A 22,230-nucleotide genomic window follows, 5' to 3' on the forward strand; every position below is an offset into this window, starting at 1 on the left:
CTCAGCGGATGGCTCGCTAAGCCGGAAGATTGGCTTAGCAAGAAGCTAAAAATCAGCACTTCATAAACTTGCCTAATTAATCTGAAATTGAAATGAAATGATTATTAAATACACAAAAGGGGAGTACTGAGTACTTATTACCTATATTTAACAAAAATTAATTACAACACTACAAAATAACCATAAATGGGAGGAGTTAGATACAATTAGCACATATTTATTACACAAAAGTTAGTCGTATTCATCGACTAACAATGGTGCCCATGTTTCGTACCTCATTTGACACGGAAATAGTGTAACTTGGCCAGTAAGTATTTGTAGTTTCTCATGAGGATAAATACTTGTACTAGGGGGTGTGTCACTCGGTTTGGAACTCCCTTGAGACTCAGGCTGATCACCGTGGGGGGGGGGGGGTTGCCTGTGCACCACAAGGTGGCCTCGACAATTACTGCCTAGTTTTTTCCTAAGTGGGAGTGTCGTGTGGACATGCTTAGGCTATTTCCTTGGGGATGGTACCACATTGCATCTGAGAGTTGAGGTCAGGTGCATGCATCATACTAAGCATGATTGTTTGGAACGATGGACTAATGATGATTGTTGTTGGGTATGTGTTGGACTAGTGAATGTTTGTGTGCGCTTATGATATTTGTTAATGTTTTATGTTTATAATGAACTCACCCTTGCATTTCGTACAGTGTGGTTGGTACCTGTGATGATCATGAATCATTGTTCATGGGAGCAGAATGACAGTAGTAGAGGACAAGGAGAGAGATTCTTTTGTGGAGCCGTCGAGCTGACTTGATGATGTTGGGATTATTTTGGGAGAGAGTTGTGTTTTGTTAATCAACTCCTCCATAGCTGGTTTTGTAATTCTTTTGTTGATATGAGGATGTAAATCACAAATTTATTTATATGTACGAACAAATTTACCTTTAATTTTGTGAATGATGTGTACTGCACTACTATACTTATGTGTATGTATTTGGTTAAGTAATGGTGCGTTGTCTAAGAGTGTGTATGTATGTATATATATTGTGGAGTTTAGATTTACTATAATATTTTTTATATAAGCAAATTAATGAAGTTTTCATTAAAAATCTAAAATTTTCTCGTGTTTTTGAGTGATGGTATCGTGACGATGAGATGAGTTGTTACAATGTCAAATTCATCACTAACACTATAGTGATGCTCGTGAACAAATTCATTTAGAAGATAGTGCACATTCATGAGTATGTAGATGTTGTTTCAATTAATGCAGTTTCCATGCAATCAATTCCAACAACACGAGTGAAGTGCATCGCCTTTACTCAAACACCTATGACTGTAAGTTTCAATATACTTATATAGTTTTAAGTCAATCAGCATCGGCAAACATTGTTTGAGAAGAGGAAAGAAGTGAAAAATGTTTCCAATAAAACAAAAGAAAAATTCATACATATCAGACACTGTTGAAGATACCAGAGTTAGTTTTTTAAGTAGTTAATGTTCCATGATATTATAAAAAATGGTCATCAACCACACCTATCTTTCACGAAGAAAACTCAGCTAATGATGTCAAAGATTTACCTGATGCACATTTGGTTTTAATCATGCTAGAGGAACTTAACAAAACTTCAAATACTATATAAACTTATAGCTTAGTTGACACCTCCACCTCCAGCCCAAAATGACAACTGAGTAAAGCAGTGAAATTATCAAGGCTTTGTGCACGATCTTAAAAACATATATGAATATGTAAATGCAAATAATAAACCTCGCTAGTTTTATGGAAAGATATTTTGCTTACTTTGACATTCTGTTGCGACTCTCTTGGGCATAACCATGCAATGTTCCCCTCTGCCTAAGATATTCAGCTCTTTGTCGTCTTGCTTAATGTAGGATTTCCCCTGCGGTTGCTTTTTGTTCCACTTTTTCTTCGTTCAAATATATTCCAGGGAAATCCGGTTTGCCGGAAAGCGCACCGGATCGTCAAGTATTTAAAAATTAAAACGGATGAATCCGAGTATCGAACATAGGGAACTAATGTTAGCCTGAATTAAGTTCAGAAATGAAGCAATGTTGAGAGAACATGTATGATTGATAATTTCAAACAGAATTTAAACTAACTTTTATGCTAAAAACTATAAAATGCAAAGTAAGTAAAAGTGACAGCAGTAGGTAGAAATGTTGGGTCTTTCTAACAAACAAGCTGATGCATATAAATATATTTTTCTAATCAATCATGCTCTTGTGTTCTATGCTATAGCCTAAGTTACTAAACCTCGATCCCTCGTCAGACCAAATCAATCCAAGCTTCGTGCTCAGATCCCTCTTGTTGGACTAGGCCCAATTGAGACAGCCCTCTTAGGTTTAGACTAACTTAAACTGAGTTTCATCCGCAGATCCCTCTTGTAAGACTAGACTCAGCTCAAGCAGCTTACGAAAGTTTAGACTAATTTAGCCTAAGCTTCATCCGTAGATCCCTCTTGTAAGATTAGGCCTAGACTAAACAACATTATTATAACAACATAATTAAAACCAAAACTTAATCTGCAGATCCCTCTTGTAAGACTAAGTTTTGATCCTGCTTCAATCAAGTTCTAAGGCAACAGTACATTTCCCAATGCTACCTAACTATGCACACAAATTGATGATCAGACCAAAAGTATACAAACATTAAGCATTGAAGGAAGCATTGAACACAGAAAACATAATCAATTAGATATTAGGTATTTACATTAGCTATTCATTAGAAATCCCCAACTAGGGTGTTTAGCCAGCCATTACAGAAGAAACCCTAACAATAATAAACTTACAAAACCTAGGTATCTCTGCAAAAGTTGCTCCTCTTGCTGCCTCCAGAGCTCTTTTCCCGAAATAGGCATTGTGGTGTGCTCTGGAATCTGTGCCAATCATCTACTAAAAGTCTGTGTCTAAAAGTTGTACCCTAATTCTGCACGAGAGGATTTAAATAGGCTCTGAATTTGCGACATTGCGCTTAGCACCACCTTCGCGCTTAGTGCGGGTAAGTGGATTCGGGCTTAGCACCAGTCGTGCGCTGATCCTGGCTAAAGATACTTGTTGTGCTTAGCACACTGATCTCGCGCTTAGCAAGCGGCCTTGATGCTGATGCCCTGCCAGATTCTTCTTTCACGCTAAGCGCATTGAAGTTGCGCTTAGCGGTGGATGCACGCTTAGCCTACTAATGAGCTAAACTCAACTGTCACTTTTGGCACTTCATGACCTAGCCTCTTTTTCACCTGAAATTGCACATATTTCATCATTAAATCCAATGGACATATTCTAAAGACAACTTTATCCATAAAACAAAATTTATTTACAAAAATCACTAAAAATAACCATAAATTGGGGAACTATACAAGTTTTGGAAAATGATTTCTATTCAAAAGTTAGTCGTATAAGGCGACTAACAAGTCCCCCAAATTTATAGTTTTGCTTGTCCTCATGCAAAGAAAGAACAACTCACTTGTCCTCATTTGACAAATACAGTGGTCAATCAAAAGAAAATGGTGTCTGCTTCATAAAGGAATTCAACCATATTGACTAAATATCATGGAATGCTTAAATCAATCACTTCTCACAAGCATGCAGCTTTTCAAAGATAGGAGCATTCACATTAGAGTCACAGCTGAAATAAGCTAGAAAGCATGACAGAAATCAAGGAAGGATCGTCAACCAAAATGTCACAGTCATTGTTTCACTCAAGCTCAACTGTTTAGGTTTATTCCATCATAAACAACCAACACAAGTTCCAACCTTTTCATTTCATCTCATATCATACAACAATGAACACACAAAATTGAATCCGTTCTAGGCTTGTAACAGGGTTAGGCTGCCAACAAATCATGGTTTTTCTAGGATTCAAAAGCTTAGATTCTAGGAGAGCATTCATCCATAGATAAACCTTCACCTTTTTCATTCATTCCTAACCCATACTCGCCCTTTATTTAGGCACTTAGCTTTCTTTATTTTGCAGCATACACACTTATTCATTTTATTTGTACTTATAAAATTTTTTTGTACACAGAAAACATTATATACATAGACAGTGTGTGTATACTATTTTCTTTGACCATTACAATTCTTACCCAGTGCCTCCCCCAAATTTGGGACAAATTTACCTTGATAATAACTCCCCCAAATTTGGAACAAATTTGCTTTGAACCCAGCTTCTGTGGATGACGCTCTCCTACAACCTAAAATAAGGTAGCAGAAGATACAACTGAATAGGCTCCAAGTTCAATCAATCAATAAATTCATTCAGCTCAAACTGGGTGCAAGGGATAATTCATTCAAACATATGGTCAGCTTTTTGGCTAAGTGGCTATTCATTATCAAACATGGCCTTCATCGTCCTCAAATTCATGCATCCAGTCCATACTTTAGAGATTCACGCAAAAATTAATACTAAATGATAGTCGTTTCTCTCAAAATTTAAGAATCACACTCTCATCGGGATACGATTAATGCATTCCTTCACAATCAATCTGACAACCAACTAACATTTTCAGACATACTTCCAATCACATGCTCATTCTCTTCTAATGACTGCAAACTTGATCAAAACAATCATCCAATCATCTCAATCCATTCAATTCATACATTTGCTCAATCAAATCATTTTCAAACACTCATTTCATACCGAACAAGCCACTGCATACAAAGTTCAACCAATTCACTGTTCAATCAAGCTTTTTGTTCAAGCAAACAAACAACTACACTACTGAAGTTTAAATGCTGAAATTTAAAGAAACTGAAACATAAAAGCTGAAATTTAAATGACATCAATCACAAAATAACTAAAGATAACTAAAGTGTTCAGAATGCAAAAATTTAAACGTCCTGCTCCTCTTGTGGCTGGTCTTCATTAAGATCCAGTGCTGATGGCTGAGTCTCCTCAGGAGCAGGTGTAAAGGATGGAGATGGTTGTGGGGTCTGATCTGGAGTAGTCTGCTCCTCTGCTAGTGCTGGTGGCTCCTCAGTCACAGGCTCCTGGGCTGCAGAGGCCCCACCCCCTCCAGAAGAAGAGGGCTGGTCTCCTGGTCAGGCCACCTGAATATCAAACTCCTCCATATTCATAATGGAGGGCAAGCCCAAGCCCTGAAGGCTCTGCATGATGATGGACTGCCCCCTGTGGATGCTTGGAGCATGGAGTGCAGCATCTATGGTGTAAAAATAAAATTTGATGGATCTGCAGATAAAGGAGCTGGAAGTGGTATCTGTGTGGGTGCAGGAGGAATAACTGGAATTTGAGTGGATGAAGAGGGAGGTACTGTAGAAGAAGAAGGTGCTAATGCCTCTAATGCTGAAGTGGAAGGGGCCTCAGATCTCTCACCCTTAGCCTTCCTGGGTCCTCTAAAAGTTATTGTTGGATCATCAAGATTCCAACAGTTCTTCTTAATGTAAGCCAAATTAATGGCAGGACTCAAGCTCTCCAGGGACCTCGAATCTAACTGAACTCCTCTAGCCTTACATAATGTTGTGATCAAGGCAGGGAATCCTAGTCTGGATGTGTCATGTTGTGCTATGAGGGAGATCTGGTGGGAGATGAGGTACCCCACATTCATATCCATCTTCATGATGATGCCATAAATGAGTTTGGCTCTGTCAAGAGTGACATCAGATGTGTGGGAGATAGGAATCTGGTTAGAGAAGGAAAGAACACTCCATGTCTGAGCTAGAGTAGTCATGTTCTTCCTCAGAATCTTCAAAGGCTGCTCGTCAGCGTTAAGCTCAAATTCCCTCCCAGGGATACAAAGCTTAGCAGCCAACTCCTGAGGATCAGGCCTTAGCTGTACAAATCTGGAATATCCACAAAGTGTTTCCCCTTCTTCCACAACAACAAGGGTCTTCAAAAATGTGTTAAGAGTATCCACATCAAACTTAATCAAATGACCTCTCACCCTCAACTACTTAGGTGATTTGTCCTAGGGGTCATAGAGGTTTGCATAGAATTCTTTTACAATGGCAACATCAATATTGTTGTCCACAAAGTCAGTCAACTCCTCATCCAAATGGCGTCTCTCGAGTTCCTCCTTGAGCTCATCAAACTCTGTATAGTAAACTACCACATTCCTCTCTGGTAAAAGCTTGCGAGGCACCACAATGTCAGTGTATCTCTCATAAGCCTCTTGGGAAGTGAATCTGGATCTATCAAATCTGGCTTGGGTAAGTGTAGAGGGTGCCTTTCTTTTCCTTGAAGCCATCTGTAAAATATAAGACAAAACATAAGAGATTAGTACAGGTTTATTCTCAAGAAAACAGAAAAATTTAAACTGAAAACAGAGCTGGGTGCTTAGCGCAGCATGCTGAGCTTAGCACACCTTATGAAATTAACTCAAGCGCTAAGCGCAAGAAGCTGGCGCTTAGCACGAAGACACAAAAAACATTTTTTTTCTGCAGAATAGGCTTAGCGCACAGTTGCGCTTAGCCTAAGTCTACAATTTTAGAAATAGTAGAGGATTGGAGCTTAGCGCAGCATGCTGGCGCTTAGTTCAGCCTCAACAGAAAGACACTCAGGCTTAGCACACAGGTGCGCTTAGCCTTATTACAAAGGTAAAGAAACAGAACCTAAGTGGTGCTTAGCTCAGCAAGCTGGGCTTAGCGCCTGAACTACTTTGAGTATCTCAATATACTATTGACGCTTAGCACACAGGCGCGCTTAGTGTCTGCATCGTTTTGGTTCAACAGCCAAGAAAAACGCGCTTAGTGCGACATGGTCCACTTACCAAGCGCGCTTAGCGCGTTCATCGCAATTCCCAGAAATACATGCAAGGGTTTTCACCCCTTTCAGCCATATTGCCCCTAATGGGCTACTAAACTACTTAAAGTCCTAAAATACTTAACCCTAAAACTAAATAACCTAACCTAACAACAACTAACTACGAAAACCATAAATCAACTATCCTAAGGTTTGAAGCATGAAAAGTAAAAATAGAAGTATGCTAACTTACTTGGATTGTCTTTAAAATGAAGCAAAAGTGATGCAGAGAAGCAGTACACACGCAGCAGAAAGCAAAAGAATGCTCAGAGATGAGAGGTTGCAGAGGTTTGGGTGCAAAGGTAGCAACCCAAGTGCCTCTGCCTTTGATTTAAAAAAAAACTGAATTAGCTCAGGATGGCACGCTTAGCGCAGCTATAATAAATTTTCACAGAGATGAAGTGGCACTTAGCGCATCATCCACGCTAAGCCCACTACTTAAGTTTCAACTTACAGTGAAGATGTTGGGCTTAGCGCAGCGATGTGTGCTTAGCTGAACCATTCAGCCAATCAATTAGGGGTCTTTGTGCTTAGCGCGAGCAAGCTCGGCTTAGCGCGTGAAGAGATGGCGCTTAGCGGATAAGCAATCTGAAAATTTTTCTAAGTCATTTTTTGCTTATCTCTTCACACATAATTTAGAAACCCTTTTTGTTCATTACTAAACAAGCTAAAATAAATCACAATCACAAGCAAGATGTCCTAACTATATGCAAGAAATTAAAATAAAGATAGAGAAGGGAAAGAAAAGCTAGGTTGCCTCCCAGTAAGCGCTTCTTTAACGTCACTAGCTTGACGCATCATCCTGTTATCCAGGATCTAATAAAGTTCCCACTTCAAGGACCTTCTTCTCAAGTCTTCTTTCCTCCATCACATGAACTTTAAAATAGACATTCCGATCAAGAGGCTCTTTATCTTCATAAAATAGATCAAAGCTGATTTTCTAATCTTCTATGCCCATTTGCAACATCTTCTTTCCCATATCTACTACACAGCATGCAGTAGACATGAATGGGCGGCCAAGAATGAGAGGAATATCAGCATCCTCTTCTATGTCTATCACCACAAAATCAGCTAGAAATATAAGGTGTTTCACCTTCACCAAAACATCTTCAATCGCTCCATATGGCCTTGTGATGGAGTGATCAACTAACTAGAGGGTTATGAGTGTAGGTATTATCTCTATCTCTCCAAGTCGCCGGCACATGGAGAGAGGCATTAAGTTGATACTAGCTCCCAAGTCTATGAGAGCTTTCCCTACAGCAACCTCACCAATGGAACACGGTATCATGACAACTCCAGGATCTTTGTGCTTAGGTGGAAGAATGCGTTGAATCACAACATTACAATTGCCTTCCACCATAATTTTGTCACTATAGATGTACCGGTTCTTCTTTGTTAGCATATCTTTTAAAAATTTGGCATAGAGGGGCATTTGTTGAAGTGCTTCTCCAAAGAGTAAAGTAATTTCCAGTTTCTTAAAGATATCAAGAAATCTGGCCAAATGTCTTTCTTTCTCTTTCCGGGAAGGTACCAAAGGATAAGGTACTTCCTTGCCTTCATTTGGAGTATTATTCTTCTTCTTTTCAGTGTTTGCCTCACTCTTGCCTCTCCTCATCTCATCATCAACAACTTTCTCTTTTTGTTTTTCATTTTTCAACCTTTTTTGTTTTTCTTTTTCTTCTTCTTTTATTCTTTCTTTTTCTTTCTCTTTTATTGATGTATCTTCTTCCTTATCATCTTCAGCCTCCTCATTAATCTCTTCAAGTTCTACAAAATTAGAAACGAGTTCAAGTGTTGGCTTAGGTGCCAGCTGTTGTTTATGTTCCTCCATCTTCTTCTCATCTTCACTCTCATCCCCATGGATTTCCATTTTGCTTCTAGTCATCACAGCTTTACACTCCTCCTTGGGATTTTTCTCTGTATTAGCTGTAAAACTGCTTGATGATCTATCCGCCAATTGCTTTGCAAGCGGTCCCACTTGGACCTCCAGATTCTTTATGGCAGACTCTGTGCTCTTCTGGTTGGACATAGAAACCTGCATGAACTGAGCTAGAGTCTCTTCCAACTTTGTTCTGCAATCATAGAGACTAGGCCCTTGTTGCTATGGCCTTGTGGATGGTCCACCTTGATCTCTATTGAATTGATTTCCAGGGTGGTTCCTCTATTGTCCCTGCTGTTGATTGTACTGCTGGCCATGTTGGAATCCAGAAAATCCTCCTGCATTAAAGTTGTTTTCTGGGCTGATTTCCCATGTAATTAACTTCATGAGTGGGTTGTTCTTCACTAGGGATACATCATCCAGATTCATGAGCTCCCCCACAGATGGTACATCCTGCAACCTGCAAAACAGAAGCATGTGAAGTATGTGCAGAATGAATTTGAGTTGGCAACTTACTTAGTGTTTTAGTCAATGCAGACAACAACTTATTTTGTGCCAACAATGCATCTTGGGAGGTTAGCTCCAATAAACTCTTTTTAGTAGGAATGTGAGCTTTATCTCTCAAAATAGCAATGTCACGTGCAGCCATATTTTCAATGAGATCCATGGCTTCTTCAGGGGTCTTCAATTTGATTTTCCCACCTGCAGAAGCGTCCAATAGCTGCTTGGACTGCGGTCTTAACCCATCTATAAAAATGTTGAGTTGTATCGGTTCTGAGAATCCATGAGTGGGAGTCTTTCTCAATAAACCACGGAATCTTTTCAAGGCCTCACTCAAAGATTCATTGGGAAATTGGTGAAAAGAAGAGATGGCGGCTTTGCCTTCTTCAGTCTTAGACTCGGGAAAATATTTCTCGAGAAACTTCTCCACAACCTCATCCCATGTCTTAAGACTATTGCCTTTAAATGAATGAAGCCACCTCTTAGCTTCTCCCGATAAAGAAAATGAAAACAAGCTCAATCGGATTGCATCTTCAGGCACTCCAGCCAACCTAATAGTATTGCATATTTCTATATAGGTGGCTAAGTGTGCATATGGGTCTTCATTTGGTAAACCATGAAACAAATTATTTTGAATTAGCTAAATCAATGATTGTGGATATGTAATGGTTTGTGCTTGAACTTCTGGTTGAGCAATGCTAGTGAAAAATTGTGGCACATTAGAACTTGAATAATCTTCGAGGGTGACTCTTTTTGGCTCTTCAGCCATGATGTGCTCTTCGATAGGATCTAAATGAGAATGTCCTGCAATAGGAAAATTAGAAGATGCCTCATAAGATTGAGGTTCTTCCTCTGGAATTGCTGCTGCTTCTAAATCCTACAAAAATTTTCTATTTCTCTATTGATTACGCCTTCTACAAGTGGCGTTAATCTCCAAATCAATGGGGATCAAATCACTTGCAGTAGATCTTCTTTGCATACAAGAAAACATAACAGCAGTTATCTAGTTCAAAAGAACAATGAACGTGATATAACTACTATGTTAGTCAAAAGAATCAATAAATCAAAGAAAGCAAAAATAAAGCAATGTTGCACAACAAAACTAAACTCTACTAACAGCTTAGTTCCCCGGCAACGGCGCCATAAATACTTTGTTGGATTTCCCCTGCGGTTGCTTTTTGTTCCACTTTTTCTTCGTTCAAATATATTCAAGGGAAATCCGATTTTCCGTAAAGCGCATCGGATCATCAAGTATTTAAAAATTAAAATGGATGAATCTGAGTATCGAACATAGGGAACTAATGTTAGCCTGAATTAAGTTCAGAAATGAAGCAATGTTGAGAGAACATGTATGATTGATAATTTCAAACAGAATTTAAACTAACTTTTATGCTAAAAACTATAAAATGCAAAGTAAGTAAAAGTGACAACAGTAGGTAGAAATGTTGGGTCTTTCTAACAAACAAGCTGATGCATATAAATATATTTCTCTAATCAATCATGCTCTTGTGTTCTATGTTGTAGCCTAAATTACTAAACCTCGATCCCTCATCAGACCGAATCAATCCAAGCTTCGTCCTCATATTCCTCTTGTAAGACTAGACTCAGCTCAAGCAGCTTACAAAAGTTTAGCCTAATTTAGCCTAAGCTTCGTCCGCAGATCCCTCTTGTAACAACATAATTAAAACCAAAACTTAGTCCGCAAATCCCTCTCGTAAGACTAAGTTTTGATCCTAATTCAATCAAGTTCTAAGGCAACAATACATTTCCCAATGCTAAAGCCACCTAACTATGAACACAAATGGATGATCAGACCAAAAGCATACAAACATTAAGCATTGAACATAGAAAACATAATCAATTAGATATTAGGTATTTACATTAGTTGTTCATTAGAAATCCCCAACTAGGGTGTTTAGCCAGCCATTACAGAAGAAACCCAAACAATAATAAGCTTACAAAACCTAGGTATCTCTGCAAAAGCTGCTCCTCTTGTTGCCTCCAGAGCTCTTTTCCCGAAATAGGCACTGTGGTGTGCTTTGGAATCTGTGTCAATCATCTACTAAAAGTCTGTGTCTAAAAGTTGTACCCTAAATCTGCACAAGACAGACTTTAAATAGGCTCTGAATTCGTGACGTTGCGCTTAGCGCCACCTTCGCACTTAGTGCGGGTAAGTGGATTCGAGCTTAGCGCCAGTCGTGCGCTAAGCCTGGCTGAAGACACCTACTGCGCTTAGTGCATTGATCTCGCACTTAGCGCACGGCCTTGATGCTGATGCCCTGCCAGATTCTTCTTTCGCGCTAAGCACGCTAAAGTTATGCTTAGCGGTGGATGCATGCTTAGCCTACTGATGAGCTAAGCTCAACTGTCACTTTTGGCACTTCATGACTTAGCCTCTTTTTCACCTGAAATTGCACATATTTCATCATTAAATCCAATGGACATATTCTAAAGACGGCTTTATCCATAAAACAATTTATTTACAAAAATCACTAAAAAAAACCATAAATTGGGGAACTATAAAAGTTGTTGCAAATGATTTCTATACAAAAGTTAGTCATATAAGGCGACTAACACTTAACTAATATCAATTCAGAGATTTAAAAAACTTTAGTACTGTATATTTAATAAACCAATTCAGCTAACGAATCCCTCACCTAAATGTTGTCTTTTGCCCAAATGAGGTGACTAAAATGATCCTAGAATGTACAATATATTATTGCATGAAACATCAAGTCAGCAAAGACTATCAAACACATACCCAAACAAATTAGCCTAAACACAAATTTGTAGTCAACTGAAAACAAAACAAATTGTAACATCAAGCTAGTAGTAGGGAGTTGGCACATAACAATGTGAAGGACCTGCAAACCCTGTTGAGGAGGTTCAAGTATAATGTCAGAATGTTATATACCATGGGAACTGATAGACCCTTATCCTCTCAAACAAAGGACCCTTTTTAACTTTGTTGATGCTCAAGCAGTTCAATTGAAAGGCATGAAATGATTTTCACTTAAGCATTGAGGATCAACCCAACAATGATAAACCAGAAGTTGAACATCACTCCCACTATTTGGTCCACTCCTACTTCCAACACCTTCATTTGTTCTACTTAAAAATGGGTTCAGAATGTGACTTATAACCTTGTCAAATAATGTCTGACACTATTTATTAAAAGTGATTGGCACTCAAACGCTCCCACATCCTTACATCTTATTCAAACACTTATCAAGTCTGTCTACTTACAATTGAATAGAATCATTTAATTTCATAATAAGGTGTTTACATAATAAATGAGACTAATGTCAAATATGAAAAGATAGAACAAGCAATATGGAAGACATGATGTATGCATTCAGTCTAAGAGGACATTTCAACAAGTTTCTCATTATAGTGAAAAGATAGAACAAGCAATATGGAAGACTTTATAGTTTATACAATTCAAATGCAATCAAGCAATCAATTGGAACAATATTACCAACAAATACTAAAATCTAGGCCTTGTTTGTTTACTTTTTTTAAAAACAGTTTTCTGTTTTCTAAAACTTGTTTGTCCTTTGAGCACATTTGGAAGTTGCTGACTGTTAACATCTAGATAATATTATACCATATTCATTAGATAGTAATTACAATACCGAAAAGGATGGATCCTACACAACTATCTTCAGATTGGGACCCATAAGCAGCTACACACGTTGAGACAAATCAAATTCAGTACTTCATAGTATTAAATTCATTTGAGATAGTAGAATATGTGTAGTGGGTAGGTAAAAACTTACCAATACAAGGGAAGAAAACTAAATTAGAACACAACAAACAAATATAATTCATTTTGTATATTCTTTTAACGATGGCAAAATAAGCTTCATTTAATTATAAATTAATTAGTAATGTGAAAATATTTCCAATTAACCATAAGAATATAACTGCAATTCATACTTTGCATGCCAGACACAATAATTTTAGATCCCCTACATCGACTACCTAGAGAAATTAAAAGGCTCATTAACAAGTTAGTGTATTTAAGTTAAGTCTATCAGTCTATCAGATTACCATACCCATACCCTTTAACACAAATACTTTGAAAGATTGAACCGTATTATATGACAAATTAATGAATCAAAGTAATCAACCATTGCTCCCAATTACTCTTTTAAGTTTGTTAATCGGTCCATTTAATAACTTAAATTAATAAGCATGGGTCAATAATAGTTTCTTTGCTAAAAATTTAAGAACGCGTCACTACTGTTTTTAAGATTTATTTGATCTTTTAGCAAATTTAAAGTTTTATTAAATAAAATGAGGGAGTATTAGTATAATAAACATAATAAAATTAAATAAATTTATATTTTTTACATTAATGAAGTTTTACTTTAAGTAAAATTTAAATAAAAATATTTTGAAAATAAAAAAATTAATAAAATGACTCTTGAAAGCTTGGCAATCCATGTAAAAGAAGCAAATCATATAGAAGGATAGGTTGCAGAGAACCAGTCTGGGGCAGAAAGATAGAATAGAACAAATCCTGTTTGTAGCATGCATTGAGTATGACACATTGATGTATGCATGTATTGAGTATGACACATTGAAATGCCTTGTTTCACTTAGTGAACTAGGTATTGAAAAAAAGGAAAGAAAAAGAGGAAGCTTATTTTTACAGGAATAAGCCCACATGGAGGCCAGATACCAACTTTGCATTTGCATGACTTTGTATTGTTTAACTTACGGTCCCTAGTCTCTGACCTTCTCCACAGCTCCTCCGGGAGCCTTTAGGCCCCGATCAAGTCATTCATAAAAAATCTCCACAATATAATCATTTGATTAACCCAATCTTCATGTAATATCTAAATTCGACAGTACAACTACAACTTAAATTAGAAGGCATTGGGAATGGGGAAAACCCTAATTGGAGAGAGTGAAAGAAAACAAAACAAAAATAAAACAACCACTAAAATTAATCGATTATCACTGGGCAAACACTTAGCACCAAACCATACTATAGCAGAGGAAAATCAGTACAACATGCAATCCAAGAGAGTGTTCTGTTATTCTAGACAGCAAAACACAATCAATCCAAAAAATTCAAGCATTCACTTAAAAATTAACGAGCAGCACTCACCGTCGCAGGCCAAGTAGGGAACCCCTTAACCTTAGTGAGCACGAGATCGCTGAGCTTAAATTGCCAGTAGGCAGCGGCACCGTCGACGCTTTTCTTTTCGCCCTTTCTATGACTAGGTGGCATGGCACGAAACCAGTGTCAAGCAATAGTGCCCGATTTGCTCCGAATCGAAGCGCGAGAGTGAATGAGAAACCAAATTCGAAGAGTGACCAAAGGAGTTGGAACGGTTGTGAATAGGCAAAGAGAATTAGAAGGCATTGGGAATGGGAAAACCCTAATTGGAGGGAGTGAAAGAAAACATGACATAAGAGAAGAAGTGTTTGGTTAGGTGAGGTGGAAGAAGAAGAAGAAGTTGATGCTGGGGATAATGGTGGTGTGGTGGCTTAGGGTGCGGTGAGTATATGCATTCACACTCCGTGAAGTGAGCTAACGTGTATTAATAAGCTCCAGAAAACAGGTTTCATAAGACGCGCTTTTCACGGGAAAACAGGTTTCAGGGAGACACTGTTCACGACTGTAACATCCGAATTTTTCGTAAATAAATTAAAAAAGCTTTTTAGTAATAAATAAATAAATAAATAAATATAGAGCAAATAATAGGCTGAGTACCCTAGGTATAAATAGTTATGTTAAGTTAGCTGCCTCCTTTTGGCCTCATTTTCGTTTTTCCCCTTCTCCTCTCAAAACCCTTTCTTTTTCCCGCAGCCCACCAAACCAGTCTCAGAAAAACGACGATCTCGAACCCGTTCACCGTTGGATCATCGTGAAATTTGAGTATCATGTTCGCAACACAATTGCGAGCATTCTCACCGTTGGGAATTTTGATATCATGTCTGAACTAAGAGAAAAACCCTTCGCATTGTAGCTTTTTTCTTTCCCGCAGAAACCCAGAGCTGTCTTGGTAAAACTACGATCCCGGTTTCGTTAACCGTTGGATTATTGTGAAATTTGGATATGTTGTTCGAAATTCAATTCCGCACGCTTCCACCGTTGAGATTTGTGAGATAATATTCGTGGAGGAAGAAAAAGGAATCGTATGAAGACAGTACAAGTGGAGATCTCTTCTCCGTCTCTCTGATGTTTGGGAATTCTATCGGAGCAGTCGGATGAATAATTGAAAGAATTTCCGGGAACCGCTAGAGATGTTGCTATCGCTGGCTGAAGACACGTGAGCCCGCTTAGAGGTAAGGGATGAGTTATTCACAGTTGGGGATTAGTGAGAACATGTGTAGGGATCCTTAGAGGATTAAATTGGGATTTTATTTTGGGATGTTTGTTAAATTGCAATTTTTCCTTTATGATTATAAATAAAATATTGATGTCCTGATGAAAATTGCTTGATAAATTGTGCTCTTGATATTTGTATATTTGGACCTATGATTTGGATATAATTGTGTAATATTATTTGAGGGGTTGTAGTCCTCATGTTGTGATAGTCTTTTATATAAATTGTTATATTGAGGATATAAAATGATAATTCAAATTGTGAGTATGTGATGAATTGTAGAATAACATGTTGCTTTGAGATTATAATATTGTTATTGAGATTGAGTATAAGTGTAAAGTTGAACATGTGTTAATTTGTGAGATACGTGTAAACATGTGATGGTGGATTGTGACACTATGAGATGTGAAATTGTGAATGAGTTCTAGTTGTGGATAAGTGTGTAGTTAACACTTGATGTGAAATTACTTGTGTTGTAAGCTATGAATTGTACAATACCCGACCAGCGTTATCTTGAGAAAAGCGTTGATGCGCAGTGTTAAAGAGAAAATGTAGGTTTCCTATTTAGGAACCAGTGTTAAATCGTAGCGCAATTGTGTTGAATGTGTTTAAAACACGAGTGTAAGGTCGTGGGTATTGTATAATTCATGAGCAGTGTCTGCATGTAAAAAAAATTATTTTAGGGGTTGGACCTGAATCAGGAGGGAGAGGCCCTGACGGACTCTTCGGAGTGTAGGCCTTGGGGGTCACCGGGTTTGAGTGCTCCTTTAAGCCTATGCTGATCTCATATGGTTGGAGCATTCTCGCAAAACATCGTGACCCTGACTGGTCTCCCTATGATCTTACTTAGTGAGAGTGACCTGACAAACCCATTGTGTGGTGTGTCTTGTTATGTACTCCTAAGCGCCCCATGGTGGTTTTTCACTGACATGGTACCACATTGCATATAGAATTGAGTCTTAGCATAACTATTGCATATGCTTGCTAATTGATGTGTTATTATATCTTGATCGAAGTGTGGGATTCTTGTGTAATGTGATTGATAATTGAAAAGTGAATTTTGAATGACGAAGTGGTGAAGTTACGTGAGCTATGTTTAAGCAAGTGGTATCTCATTTATATAATACGTATATTTAATTGTCTTGTTTCTCTATTAGCTAGGAATGTGATAACTCACTCCCTGTGTGTTGTTGTGTTTGGATCCTGTGATGATCTTGAACTTGTGTTCGGGGGAGCAGATGAATAGGTGGATGACTATGAAGAACCTCATGCTAGAGGACACGGGAACACCACGCTCTGATAGGATGTGACATTGGATATAGGTTCTATATTAATTGTATGAGACTTATATGACTTTCTTTGAGTCGAGATGACTTTATTATTTATTTGGACAAGTTTGAATATGATGTAGAAGAAAGCGAATGTGAGCCTTTTACCCATTTGAAAAGCTTGTATTTAAAAATGTTTTAAAAATACTTTTAATTAATATTTGAATTTTTATTCCTTTATTAATATATATGTGAGGGGTAGAGGGTGTCACAACGACAGCTACAGTTCTTTAGGGAGACTGAGCTCACTATGAGGGAGACAGTACTCACGGCTACCTAGAGTGTTGAGGGAATGAGAGCGAGGTTTAAGCTACAGGGAAAGAGTACACTCAGGGAGAGAGAGCGAGAACAAGAGCGATGGAGACACTACTTAGGGAGAGAGAGTGAGGTTTGAGGGAGAGAGGGGTTTAAGCTATAGTAGTGCTTCAGGGAGAGAGGGGTTTAACGTCCTAGGGCACAAGAGGTACATTGAGGGAGAGAGTGTTTGATTCTACTGGTTCGAAAGTAGTTCGCATACAGGCCAAGGCCGGTATACAAAGACGGGCTTACACGATAACTGTCTTTATCTTATTTATGCTAATTACAACATTGCCACCAGGTTACATTCTAAGACGATTCTTTGTAACTGTCTTAGAATGTGCGACGTAAAAAATAATATTTCTCCCCTAAATTACAAAATTGCCACCGCCTCCTATTCTAAGACGGTCCTTCAGAACCGTCTTAGAAATAGCGTCGTAAAAACACGCTTTTGTAGTAGTGAATGTAGTATATATTAGAGTAGAAAAGTTGCATGCATGCCTTATTGGCCATTGTTTTACACGCATAGAAAACAACAACATCATTTGTCTTATTCATATTTAGCTTTAATTGAATTTATCACATATAAACAATGAAATACAACTTTAATTTTAATATTATATATTTAGTTAAATAAATAACTTTAATAATTTATGTTTTTATATTGTAAGTAATAGGGACAAAATAACACAATATTTGTTTGTAATTGCAAAATAAATATGATATGATATATTATTTTGTAAGAAATGCTACTTCTATTTCCTTTTTTCTACAATTATATTGTTGTAAGTCCTCATGATTCATGATGAAGTCTAAATATAAAAATACTGCATGCATGTATGTGTACATTATGAAAAAATACTGCCAACACCTATGTTGGGTGGAATGTCTTGAAAATTATGACCAGGCCTTACTTAAAGGTAGGTATAGTGAGGTTTTATTTCATAAAGAAAATATTGTAGGGGTTTTTTTAAATATATATTTTTTAAAAAAAGATATTCTAAGATGGTTTTTGTGAAAACCATCTTAGAATCCTCAAAATATTTTAAATTTAAAAAAATGCATTCTAAGATGATTCTCTGAAAAATCGTCTTAGAATGTCTACATTCTAAGATAGTTTTATCAAAAAATCATCTTAGAATCCTTAATATATTTTAAATTTTTTTAAAAAAATACATTCTAAGACAATTCTTTGAAAAACCGTCTTAGAAAGTCTACCCTTCTAAGATGGTTTTTAACTAATAATCGTCTTAGAAAGATATCATTCTAAGATGGTTTTTAGCTAAGAATCGTTTTAGAAGGGTACCTTTTTTTAAAACGGTTTTTTATGGAACCGCTGTAGAAAGGAAAAACTTTCTATGACATTGCCTATGACAATGGTTAATAACTAATGTCGAATGTATCTTTTAATCGATGTAGAATAGCCTTTTTTTAGTTGCGCATGCTGAGTATGATGCATGCACCTAACCTTAACTCTCAAATGCAATGTGGTATCATTCATCAAGAAATAGCCTGAGCGTGTCCACGTGACACTCACACTTAGGAAAACTAGGTATCAAGTGTTGAGCTCACCCTGTCGTGCATAGGCAACTCCCCCCATGGTGATCATCATGAGTCACAAGGGAGTTCCAAACCGAGTGACATGCCCCAAGTATAAGTATTTTCCCTCATGAAAAATTATAAGTACTTACTGAAAAGGATTATACTATTTTCATGTAGTATGAAGTATGAAACATAGACACCATCAATGCACCGATCATGGATAATTAAAGATTCTAAACCATCCCCCACTAGAGATGCTTAAAACTCTTTAACCACTCTATTTCTCCTATCAGGGACATCCTACTTGGTCACTGCATCTTCCATGTACATACACAACATGCATCATCACAATGATATCATCAACATCAATATCATCTCATCTCAATGTCATTAACATCATCAACATCATCTCATCTCAATATCACCATCAACATCATCTCATCTCAATGATATTCTCAACATCAACATCATCTCATCTCAATATCATCATCAATATTAACATCATCTCATCTCAATATCATCATCAATATTAACATTATCATAAACATCAACATCATCTAATATCATCGTTCTCTACTGAAAGCTTCATTCTCTACTGAATTCTTGGGGTGAATTTTGAAGATTCCGCTTCGATTAAAGTGTTCCTCTCAATACAATCATGGTTACCTCGAAGAAACCATGAAAGAAGGGGTTGGAAGCTTCATTCTCTACTGAATCCTTAGGATGGATTCTGAAGATTCTGCTCCAATTAAAGTGTTCCTCTCAATGCGGTGGTCTATCGGCAAGCAACGGTGGCTTGTGGTGGCCACCGGTGGTCGTGAGTGGTGAAAGAGGAGTTTCTAGGGGTTTTGGATGGAGTTTAGAGAAAGGGGTGAAAATCATGATTTTCATGCTGAAGAATGTATTTATAATCTTCAAATCTCGCTTAGCGAGCTCATCTTGCTAAGAAAAATTAACTTTTGGCGTTGAGCGTGACATTTCAGGCTTAGCACAATTTCTCTATTGGCTAGAATTGTGCTTAGCGTGCTAATCTCGCTGAGCGAATTATCTCCTTGGGTTGGAATTGTGCTTAGCGTACTTGTCTCGCTAAGCGAGATGTCCAAAAGTGTTATTTTGCAAATCCCAAACGTCAAAGCATGAAGACCTGGGTTACGAACCTACAGTCCAAGTTTGAAGGTGATCCAACGGTTAAGGAGTCCGAGATCGCGGTTTTACCATAACAGGTTTGGATAAAACTTGAAATCTCACAATTTCAACATAGGTTAATCAAACTCCACATAACCTAACATCCACATCAAGCAATCACACATAGCTAATTCACACAATAGCTCAACTCATCCAAATCAATCAAAGAATCAAATAACACAAGAAATACATATAATCATCAATTTTCAGTTAGCGGATTTTTATAGCGTTACATCTAGTCCGACAGTGATAGCAGCATCTCTAGCAATTCCCTATGATTCTTTAGGCTTTTCCTCTAGTTGCTCTGTTAGGGTTTCCAAGCGTTAGAGAAAAGGAGAAGGGATTGAAGCCTCAAATTCATTTTCTCTATGCAAGGGGCATTTTGTGTTGGATCAAGTGGCCTCAGAATAATTAAGAAGGGGGGTTGAATTAATTATTAATGTGTCTTGACTAATTAAAATTTATCCTTCTTAATATTACTAGATTCAATTAGGTTTTACTACTAAGTTATGAGAAAGTAAAGAACATAAACAATAACTTAGACAAAAGTAAAGCGGAAATAAAAAGTGCACAACGGAAAAGTAAAGAGCGTAGGGAAAAAGAAATTAAACACAAGTTTTATACTGGTTCGACAACGACCCGTGCCTACATCCAGTTCCCAAGCAACCCACGGTTCTTGAGATTTTCAATAACCTTGTAAAATCCTTTACAAGCAAAGAGCTACAAAGGATGTACCCTCCCTTGTTCTCTTTGAATAACCAAGTAGATGTACCCTCTACTTGAAGCAAACCACAAAGGATGTACCCTCCCTTGTGTTCACTATTACAACCAAGAAGCTACCCGCTTCTTACACAGAATTATCAGACGGTTAGCTCTTTGAATTTAGTGTTTGGGCAAAGAATTCTCAGACGGTTAGTTCTTTGAATTCTTTGTTTGGGGAATCAAAAGAATTCTCAAACGGTTAGTTCTTTGAATTCTTATGACAAGAGGGAGAAGGAATGAATCAAAAGAATTCTCAGACGGTTAGTTCTTTGAATTCTTTTGGCAAGAGCGAGAAGGAATGAATCAAAAGAATAACACAAGTTTTTTACCAATGAACTTTTCTCGACAAAAAAAGTATTGAACAAAAACTCTTAGAAAAATTATGAGAGAAGTGAATCAGAAAAAATCTCTTTTTGAATGAAAGGAATCTGTTTTTTAAAATTCGTGCCATGGTCACATATTTATAACCATTTGATGGCTCTTGAAAAACCAAGTTAAAAGTTGTGACTCTTGGCAATTTCTTCAAAACTAGTCACTTTAAAAGTTGTGACTCTTGAAAAAACCTTCAGAAACTAGTCACTTTAAAAATTGTGACTTTTGGAAATTTATTTTTCAAAATCAGTCACTGGTAATCGATTACCATTATAGTGTAATCGATTACACATCAACAGATGTGACTCTTCATGTTTAAATTTAAAAATCAAAACGTTTAGAAACACTGGTAATCGATTACACAAGTTTGAAAATGTGTTATCACAAGTTGTGACTCTTGAAATTTGAAATCCAACGTTTAAAAACATTGGTAATCGATTACATGCCCATGGTAATCGATTACTACTTTGTAAAACAATTATAAAACTGTTTGGGCTTCTGGTAATCAATTACTGTCTTCTGGTAATCGATTACCAGAGAGTAAAAACTCTGGTAAAAGATTTTTCTTTGAAAAATTCTTTTGAACAAATTGTGTTATTCAATTTTTTCTTTTGAAAAAATCTTTTTATACTTATCTTGATGCTTTTCTTGAAGTTCTTGCATATCTTGAGTTTTCTCTTGAATCTTGATTCTTGGTTGAACGACTCTTTGATTTTTGAAACTTGTTTGACTCTTGATTCTTGACTTGAGTCTTTGGCATCATCAAAATAAACTTGGAAAGCTTTGCTTCCACATTTTTCTCTCTATAGACATTATTTCGTAAATCCCAGTGGTGAGAATGTACGAAAATGAGTTCTGGAGGTGGTGTACAAATTTCATGATGATCCAATTGTTAATGAGTCTGGGATCATAATTTTACTGGGGCAAGTTTGGGTGTATGCGAGAAAAAGAGAGGGTTTTGGGAGAACAAATTTGGGAGAAAGAGAGAACTTAGAAACATATCATGGATGTAAAAACTAACTGACCTACTATGTCTTTATTTATAACTAAGGTACTTTGAGTCTATTATTTACTCTATTTTTCTTTATTTTATTATTTTATAAAAGGAACTCTATTTTACTCTTTCATTAAACAAATAAACGATTAAAATATCCATTTATTTTCTAAAACATCATTTTACTCTATCTATTTTTTAATACTATGAAACCCTTATTTTAATTTACAAAACCATTTTCTCTCATTTATTTAATTTCTAAAAGC

This window comes from Glycine soja, chromosome 18 (genome assembly GCF_004193775.1).
Source record: "Glycine soja cultivar W05 chromosome 18, ASM419377v2, whole genome shotgun sequence".
NCBI classification, from domain to species: domain Eukaryota; kingdom Viridiplantae; phylum Streptophyta; class Magnoliopsida; order Fabales; family Fabaceae; genus Glycine; species Glycine soja.